This window comes from Cupressus sempervirens, chromosome 8 (genome assembly GCF_028749045.1).
Source record: "Cupressus sempervirens isolate cs-2001-9-10 chromosome 8, ASM2874904v1, whole genome shotgun sequence".
Taxonomy (NCBI): Eukaryota; Viridiplantae; Streptophyta; class Pinopsida; order Cupressales; family Cupressaceae; genus Cupressus; species Cupressus sempervirens.
The window spans coordinates 632,827,614-632,837,808 of record NC_143125.1 but is presented as its reverse complement, the minus strand read 5'-3'; the positions used below and the strand labels follow the sequence as shown (position 1 = coordinate 632,837,808).

The 10,195-nt window shown below is 31.2% G+C and overlaps 1 pseudogene; it reads right to left on the bottom strand.

Moving 5' to 3' along the window:
• Positions 1–5,444: 5,444 nt before the first annotated feature.
• Positions 5,445–8,857, bottom strand: LOC149544017 (LOB domain-containing protein 25 pseudogene; annotated as a pseudogene).
• Positions 8,858–10,195: the final 1,338 nt, after the last annotated feature.

Genomic DNA, 10,195 nt, shown 5'->3' with positions numbered 1-10,195 from the left:
TGTAGTAGCCAATGATTCCCATTTTGCATCTTAATCTTAATTTTTTCCTTTCCAACAATCTAGTAGGCTTAATTATGAAATGAAATGAAGCCCCAAAATCTTTAAAACCCATGAATCATCAACATTTTCTAAAGAAAGAAGCAAAGCATCCTCTTTAGATTTGTTACTTACCATATTTTCCTCCATGTTCGCTTCTTGTTTATCTCCTATATTTTTCTTTTGAGTCCAACAATATTTCTTTTTATGCACTACTTTTCCAAACTACTAGCAATCTCTTGGTCCTCTAGATTGAGACATCTTTCCCTTTGATTTTCCTCTTGATTTCTCATTGTTTCAAGAATTGTTTCCTCTCTAATTTTTTCTTCCTCTTCTTTGTGCATTAAAATCACTTCCTTGTGTAGATCCAATTGAGGTTTTCCTACATGTTTCCTCACTTAGAATAACACCAATCACATCATCAAATTTTAGGATATTAGATATAGAAACAAAATTACTCACAAACATTACGAAGCCATTCCATCTTTTAGGAAAATAACACAAAATCAAGAGAGCCCTAATTTATTCATTGAAATTAACATTTATGGAACATAATTGACTTGTAATCATATTAAACTCATTTAAATAATCTTCAATAAATCCACATTCTACCATCTTCATATTAAATAAATGCTTCATGAGAAATGCTTTTTCTAAAGTGGATGGCTTTTCATACAACCTTTCCAGGGTTTGCATCAACTCTTTAGTCATATTTTCTTTTGTAATACTAAATGCCACTGATTATTCAAGACATTAATCAATAATTTCAACCACCTTTGTATCTATAATCTCCTAGTTTCCTTCTATCATAGTTGTCAGTTTCTTGGATTTTCCTACCAATGGCCACCATAAATCCTTTTGATAAACATAGTCCTCCATTTGCATCTTCTATAATTGATAGATGTTCCCATTAAACTTCTCAACCTTCAACTTACCCTAGTCTGACATTTCTCTTCCTCAACCATGAGACCCTCTTACAAAGAATAGCTTAAATAAAATGATGACATGTCACTCTAATACTACTATTTAGGATTAAATGTGGACTTAAAGAATAATTACATGCAAATATAACCAATATTAGATAAAAATACATCCCATAGAAGAGAACACAAGACACAAATATTTAACATGGCTAACACAATCCTCAGCTACATCTACCAATATCAAATCCAATATTATTATTATCTAGTGATTACAATATACAATCCCTTACAACTCAATACTATTGCAAGAACCTAACATATCATTATACATTATGAAATCTGTAGCCGTAAACTATTTTATACAAGATTTTTGTTGCTTACAAAATTAGGGTTAGAATAAGTCATCTAATAGAAAATTAGACACTTTGCCACAGGACCCTGTAAGGGAAACTACCCCTTGACCCCATCTTGGGGGTGCTACCTTGAAACTCCTATAGTAAATACAATGGGGAAATCGTATCAAATAAAGAGGGGAAAATCAACTTTTGAGTCTGATTAGGATCCACATCCCAACACTCTTGTCTCAAATTATCAAAATTGATTATGAAGTTAAAGAATCATCATATACTTCTTTGGGTTATTTGTGATGTTCACTACATATATAATTACCAAGGTCTTTGTTATCAACATATCATGCCACTTCCCAACTTATGAATACATCACTTCCTCATGAAATTAGAATTTCAAGTGTAAATAAAGTATCTATGATCTATCTTACGAAGTAAATAAATATATCATTAGGAAGAAGTTTAAAAAATAATAATGGTCTTACTAAGGATCAAAAACATGTATTAGTATATTTTGTGTAGTCACACAAGGATGCCTTTGTATGGGACTACATGAATATGAAGAGATTGGATCAAAATCTCTACACACATAAAATGTACATTATATTGGATAATAAAAGAGTGAAACCTTCACTAAGAGAGATAGTAAAGGTAGAGATGAAAAAAAAAAAAAAAGATGTAGGTTTTATATAATCCCACATATCTAATAGTGAAACAATTTCTCCAATTTCCATTATTTCTAAGAAAGGAGGAAAATGTAGAGTATTTATTGACAATAGTGATCTCAATTCAACATCCATGAAATACTATTTCCCACATCCCAAAATTGACTGATTCTTATACTCTCTAGAAGGAAATAAGTTTTTTTCATCCTTGATGTTTTTAGTGGATACAATCTAATTAAGATTTTATTAGTATCTTTCCACATATATGCTACAATTTCATGGAAATATATATGGATGTTTTCAATACATATGGGGAGTCTTTCCAATATGAATTAAAAAAATTGGACAAGGTGTTGTAGAGGTGTGAATACCATAATAATTTTCTAAGTAGTGAAAAATATTTTCTTATGGTTTGAGGAGTAGTCCTAGGGGCATTACATTTTTGACAAGATATTTTGGGTTAATATTTCCAACCTTAATTTTTTCAAAGACCTTCCCACATACACCAAGAAAGATGTCTAAATCTTTCTTTGTCATGCAAGTTATGATAGAAGTTTTATCAGCACTTTCAATCAAATAACTATCCCACTATATACCTTATTAAAAAAATATTCATATTTTTAATGGACCTTGACTTTTGATAAAGCATTTTAGGATCCTAATCCTATGCTAAACCAATCTCCTTCTCTTCAAATCCTCATTGGAATGTCCATTTCATGTCCATAATAATGCATCTGATCATACAATTCTTGTAATTCTTACAAGAAATAAAGGTGTGAAACATTCTATTTACTATGTTAGAAAAAATATTCAAGGAGTGAAACTTAATTATACTATCACAAAAAAGAGATATTATCATTGTTTGATGCATTCAAAAATATTCAGTCAATACATTATCTGATACTAGGTATTTATTTATATGAATCTTGTTGTAGTAAAATACTTAATGAAAAAACATATTTTCTCTAGTGGGCTTGCTAGATAGTTACTTTTAAAGCTATAATCTTATTTCACCATCATAGATAAGATAGGTAAATAAAATATAATAGTAGAATTTTTGTCCAAATTAACAAGTCATGTTGGAAGCTCACAATTAAGGACCCATTCGTAAATGAAAGCCTATTTACTATCAACATTATGACAAAATGCCATTTAGATATTTCCAATTACTTAGTTTAAGGAAGGGCTCTCCCACATTTATCACCTAGAAATGAGCTTCTTGGTCACATGAGTATCATGGGTATCATGATGTTTATTTTATATAGGAGCTAGAAATTTTATGAGATGCTTTATAAAGATAGATAAATTAAATGACTCCATTCCTTTAATAATGAACATAGATTTATTAGAAAAGGAAGCCACTTCTGTAAAATAGATGAATTCATTATAGATGGTGTCATCCAAAACAAGGATGGTTCAAACATATTCTAGTGGGATACCAAGAGAAAATATAGGGATGGAGCCTCCAAGAGTAAATGAACATAGATTTATTGGGAAAGGAAGCCACTCCTATAAAAAAGATGAATTCATTATAGATGGTGTCCTTCAAAACAAGGATGATTCACACATATTTTAATGGGGTACCAAGGGAAAATATAGGAATCAAGCCTCCAAGATTTATATTTCATTCATGGAATGCTATAAATCATTTTCAATCGTTTTGAAATGAAAATTGATACTAATATCATTAATACTCTTGAAGGAAGCAACACTCCTTGGAAAATTAGATAGTGGGATATTACATCATTTTTATACAATTTTTTTTTTATAATATTAAATCAAATTCAAAGAGAAAAATTGTGTAACATTAAATTACATTTACATACTACAAATATAAAAGTAATATTTTTTAGGTTTAAAATAAATTATATCTTTAATAAAAAAATACATCAATAATATAATTTTCAAGTTATAGTTCTCCAATAATTTTCTAATAAATGAGTTTAATTTAAAATATAAATATAGCCATTTCAAATATATTTGGTGATTGTTTGAGTAAACTTTTTATTCATTATATAAATAAAATCTCATTCCATTAAAAACTAATATTAAAGTATAATTTTTGAATTTTGGTTATTGAAACAATGAAATTAAGATTTAATTTAATTTACTAATTTAAAATTTATAAATAAATTAATAATATTATTTTGTCATTAAAATTTGATACAAAATGACAATATTTGTTTAGCAATTTTTTTTTTTTTTAAATGACTTTTTAATGATTAATTATGTATAAATTTTACTTAAAATACATTTCTTACAATTTCAATTTTATATAAGATAAATTATGAATATGGTATTTTTATATATTAATCTAATATTTTTCTCTATACAACTCTTTTGTTGTTATTTAAATTTAATTTAGAAAGAATAAAAGAGCTATGGATTAGCCTTAACAAATTAAAGAATAAATGTCACAGTTTTAATGTGATAATAATATTTGTATATGTAAAATTAAATTAATATATCAAATGAAGATTTCTTTCCCTATCTAGTAACTAGCTCCTACTCGTGATTATACATTTTTAAATTTTTTTTAACTATGAATAAATACCTTTCATTCTTTATAATCCACACTAAACAAATATTAAAAATAATATGTATAAATTTATTAGTTGCAATTTTTTTATTAGATGTAAGAGATTCAAAAGATAGATAGAATCTGCTAAAATTTACAAAAGATTGAAGGCAATGACTTCAAAAGGAGTACAAAAGACACAGGTTTCAAGTATTTAACAGAAGTACTCATAGCACATAAGCAAAAATAAAGAATGTCAAAGACAGCAGATTACTGGAGGTAACCATCAAGGACAACCACAAATAGAAACTTAAAAACTTTAATAAAAAAATATATATTAAATTAAATATTTATCCTATAATATATATTAATATTAATCCAAAGATAAGTATTTATATATTTTGACAATCGTTTTGTTTAATGTTAGACTGTAAAACTATCTGAAGCATTCAATAGCTTTTATCTTCTCACTTTTGAATGTTTCAATCTCCTTAAAGAAACTGGATTCTTCTGTATCCTTATCCCTCCATATAACACCTCCCTCTCTATATATTTTTTCCATTTACTTAGAAGGATATGCGTGTGTATATGCTAGTGGTTTTTATGCATCAATACCATGGGATTCTATTCATATCCAGGACTCATGTATATGAAGCATTGACTTTATCACATGCCTCGTAATATGCTCCTTTCTGTTTAAACCTATCTCAATAAGTGAAAGATAACAACCCTAACTATGGGCTCTTCACTAGGACAAAGACACTCTTTGCTTTTATCTCTACAGTTTTGAAAGAAATACTAGATGCACCACGCTGAAATCCTCGCCTGGAGTTTTATACTGAGTATATAAAATAAATTGTCTGAAGTTGAATAATATCGAAATTGCTGCCCACTGACTTGAAAGATCTTCTCAGTCTACGTGAACAAAATAAAAATAGTTTATGCACTGGAAAAATCAATCACCATTTCTGTGAGGAAAGCTATAAGTGATATTCAAAGCCTTGTATCTTTTCGTTTCGCTCGTATAACCTTTTCCATTTCCCTGTGAGATGGATGAAATAAATGTCCCTATACACCTTTATAATCAAATTTAAATAACTCTCTCTATGGCTATTTTTTATGAATCTATCCCTGGACAGATTCCCAGTTTTCTGGTTCATATTTCCTCCCAATTTGCATCACTAATTGTAAACCATGACTTATCAAACATAAATGTATATGAACTGGGCAATTTGAAGACCTAAAATTAATAAAAATATGCTAGTGCAATGTTCGAGAATATTTAGCGTCCAGCTGAGAGTTTACAGCATTCAGGAGTGAGTGGATTGCTTACAATGTCTATACAACAGAGTACTCTAAATGAAGTAGCCCAACAAATTAGGGCTACGATAGAATTGGATCATCAAATTTGCAGTTGTTCATCTCCTACTTCTCTTAAGAAAGGAAAAAGCTAAAGCATGGAGATCTCCCTCTTGTTCTGGGCTTACCTCGGTTGAGTTTCTTTCTTCTTCAAGAGCACCCACTTGTTTGGATGTAGAGTGGAGATCTTCGCACGAGTCCACGTTCATTTGAACACATGAATTTCGATCCACTGCAATGTTAGGGTAAAATGAAATTTTATTGGCTGCATTTGGATAGCTGAAGTGTGGCTCATTTGAAGGACTGGCTTTGGACGATGCACTTGTCAATTGGCCTTCCTTCAATACTATTTTGCCTGGGCAACGAGCCAACTGTTCGTTGGCAATGATTAGTTCGGCTTGTAAACGTGCAACCTACAAAGTACCAAAGCACTAAAAAACTAAGCCTCCCTTGGCCATTTCAAAGGATTTCTATTGAAAAAACCGAAATTAGTAATGTATCATTTGATATCAAAAGGACATTTGAGACTGATCACTGGCATTCAAGCATCTGTTAGTACCACTTAACCAAAATAAATCTCTTTCCAGCCAAAAAAGAAGAGAAATAGTTATGTTTGTCATTTTCTTAAGAATACTGTTTCTGGCCTCAAAATACAATTCAAAATGGAAAAATTTCTCACCATATGTTGCTTATGATATTCAAATGCACCCTTCACATACACTTTACATACAAATATATACGAGGAAATATGGACAATTCTTCTCAAGTAAAGAAAATTAAACAATGTATATCCTCTGGCTCACTATTTTATGCACATAAAATTCTATATTTATATTAGTATGCATTACGCATCTAGGTTTTTCCTGGCTGAAATCAACCAGACCAACTATTTATGGAAATGGCTACTCTCTAACCTCTACTGTTCTATCTGTTCTCCATGAAAACGGTAGTCTTCCATCTTAGATCAATCATTTTGCCGGTTCTGTAGTATCTGCAATTATCTTTATCTTTGATATCTGTGGGTTTTACCATAGTTTTCTAAGTGTTTTTAGAGGGGAAAATGGAAACATCATGCTATAACTTAAATCACCATTAACTTTAAACTGGCTCAAGTTAAAATAGAAATGATAACAAGGCAATGTATTGTTCGGGTCTACGCAGATCTACTTTTGAACGTTTGGTGGCTTTCTAGGACTGTATTTTATTGAAGGTGTATTCATATTTGCCAGATGTGTAATGTGAAACTACCATAGACAAGTTCTCAGAGGATAAATTATATGCCCATTATTTATTTATTTAGTAATATAGGGTAAACAGTATAATAGCAGACAGACTTATTAAGTTGACTTTATATATCCTCTGACTCTCTTTCTTATTGGAAGAAAACTCCATGTTTATATTTCTATGTGTTGTACGTTCATGTTTTTGTTTGTGAAATCAACTAGAGGAAGTATTCTAAAGAAACAGCTACTCTGATTACTGAACTCTTCTATCTATTCAATGGAAATGCGAACTGTTCATCTTAGATCAATCATTTTACCCGTTCCTGCAGCAGCTGCTCCGTGGTCCTTGCAGTCAGCTTTATATTTGACATTCATAGATCTTATTATTGTTTTTTAGGAGTCCTTTAGAGGGGAAAATGAAAAGGTTATACCAGAACCTAAACATCATGAAATTTCAGCTGGTTCAAATCAAAATAAGTATGATAACAAAATCATACACAATTGTTTGTGGCTACACAGACCCATTTTGAACGTTTTGAGGTTCTTTAGACAGGTGACTGTAAAGTGCAATTACCAGGGGAAAGGTCATGCACACGCTTTATAACATTGCTGTTACAATTTATTTAGTTAGCAATATGTAGATACATGTAAATAAAAAGAAGGCAGAGAGATGACCTAATCTCTTCCTCCTAGATGTTCGATGACAGCAAGATTCTATAATTATATCGACGGTAAAATTAGAGTTTTATTTAAGTTTGGCGTTATGAAAAACGTATTATATCTTTCTAGTCTTTGGAAGAAAAAAATAGTTTTTGTAGCATCAGCTGCTGTATGAAATATTTAAGATATCACTCAACAATTCATGGATGTTTGGTTGACTGTATTGTAGATTTTATCAGTTATTCTTGGCTATTAATTTGCAGTGCAATATTATTTAATATTTTAGATTTAGGCTTGCTCTTATCAACACTACGCATGGACCTTACCCACAGTCGACTTGAATTCTGAGCCTTTGATGATTACCTTTTTAAACTACCTATGGTGTTACCATAAGAGAATCTCAATAAACTCAATTTCTTCCACATTATAGATAACCCTTAGCCATTTTCTCTTCTGTTCTAAAATTTATTAAGACAACCCTAGACGCTACTAACGCTTGGATCTAGGATTTCTATGTGTGCTCTTACATTAGCACTGGAGAAACATATTCTTGATTGGAAATGTTATGATTTATGATGACAGCATGTTATAAACTAACAAATCAAATTAGGGGGGTTGTCGGGCTTTGCTCTTAAACAGTGCACAATCCAAGCCTTTGCCACAATGTTTAGATGGTTAGCGTCACAATAGCAATTAGTCATAAATCACAGAGACCGTAGGCAAAATAGACTACAGGAGCCTTAGGAGGAAGCAAACAAAAGTGATTAATACCCTAGAAACAATTATACCTCAATAATTAAATGGCCTTTGTAGGCACGAGCTATAAAAGGTAATATACTTGAACCTGATGTTGGAGGGCGAAGATGTGTGAAACACAGCCATAAATTGGGTCATTGATGCGAGCTTGGGCTTCATACGATATGCTTACAACTGCATCGTAACGTTCTTCTTCAGATGAGATACGCTGCAATAACTTCGAAAAATTACTTGCACCAAATATCTTATGGATTGCACCAAAATGAGCTGCACCGAATTCCTCTGTGGAAAAATATGGGGAAAACACACATCCCTTCACACACTTTCTTCTGAGAAACTTGCAGGCTCCACAAGGTGCTCCTCCCTCCATACTGGAGTTTATGTTCCTTGGTAGGAAAACGAAGGATTTCTATTTCTCTTTTAATGTTTTCTCCTCTCCTTGCAGAGAATGTTTCGAACACTGATCCCGTTGCATATGATCAGAAATCAAGAAAGTAGAAAAGCAGGAAGCAGGGTAGGCAGAAGAAGGTTTAAACCCTAATAAGTAGTCCAACAAACTGTATTGCGGGAGTGGAATGAGGAAAGAGGAATGCATTACGCCAAACCAATTGGCCTAGGTGATATGGATGCATACGTAACTTGGGTTTCTTTCGTTCGCTATCACGTCCCGTGCTGTTTGCTCTTAGTGCGACATAACAACTGGCACTCAAGGCAAAATGAATTAAAAAATTTCGACAGATGTAGACTCCATAACTACAGACTTGGCTATGTGTATTCACAATAAAAAACCTTTAAAAGTGGCCATGGTTATAAATTAAGGTAGGCTGGAGGTTCGGGAGTTTTAGCAGCCTTTCTGGTCCGATTAATAGTTTGGCAATCTTCACAAGAGCACGGAATAATGGTTATAAGAAAAAATAATGATAATATTTTTTTATTTTTTATAAATATAAATCCCAATATAAATGTTAAAATTATTTTTCTTTCATTATATAATGGATTTTCATATTTTGATTAAGCTGTTGTTTTGATGTTGGTAGGGTTAATGTTGGGTGAGGTCCCTTTTTTTGCATTTATCTCTTTGGGGCTCTAGATCCCATCATATTGTACTTGTAAAGGGTTTCATGTGCCTTCAAAATTTGTTTCTTTCTTAAAAGAAAATATTTTAGTCAAATATATGTTTAAATTATAAACTTATGTCACTCAACAATGCTGTCATAAGTAAGGAACCTAGTTGCGAGAGAGAAAATATTTTGGTTAAATATATGTTTAAATAATAAACTTATGTCACTCAACAAAGCTCTCATAAGTAAGGAATTTAGTTTAGAGAATTGGTCTATGATTTGAATACATAGATGTCTCGGAGTTGTTCTTCACATAATAGATTATAACACATTAAGCATCCATCTAAACTAGAAGTTGCTCTTGCAATCTTTGAATTGGAAACATTAACTTTTAGAAATAAATTTGATATTATATAGCATATGTTGGCATCCATAGATCTTAGAATGTCCATCTTTAGATTATCGCTGACAATATTTTGAATAAATGTAAATGTGGGGGATCTAGTCCATCAATTCGATCTAGGATATGAATTTGGCTTGAAAACCCCTCTTGAGTATTTGGACCTTGGTTGATGGCCTTATCACGTACCACACCATACCACAGTACTCACTATATAAATATTTTTATTATTACCAACAGTTCACAT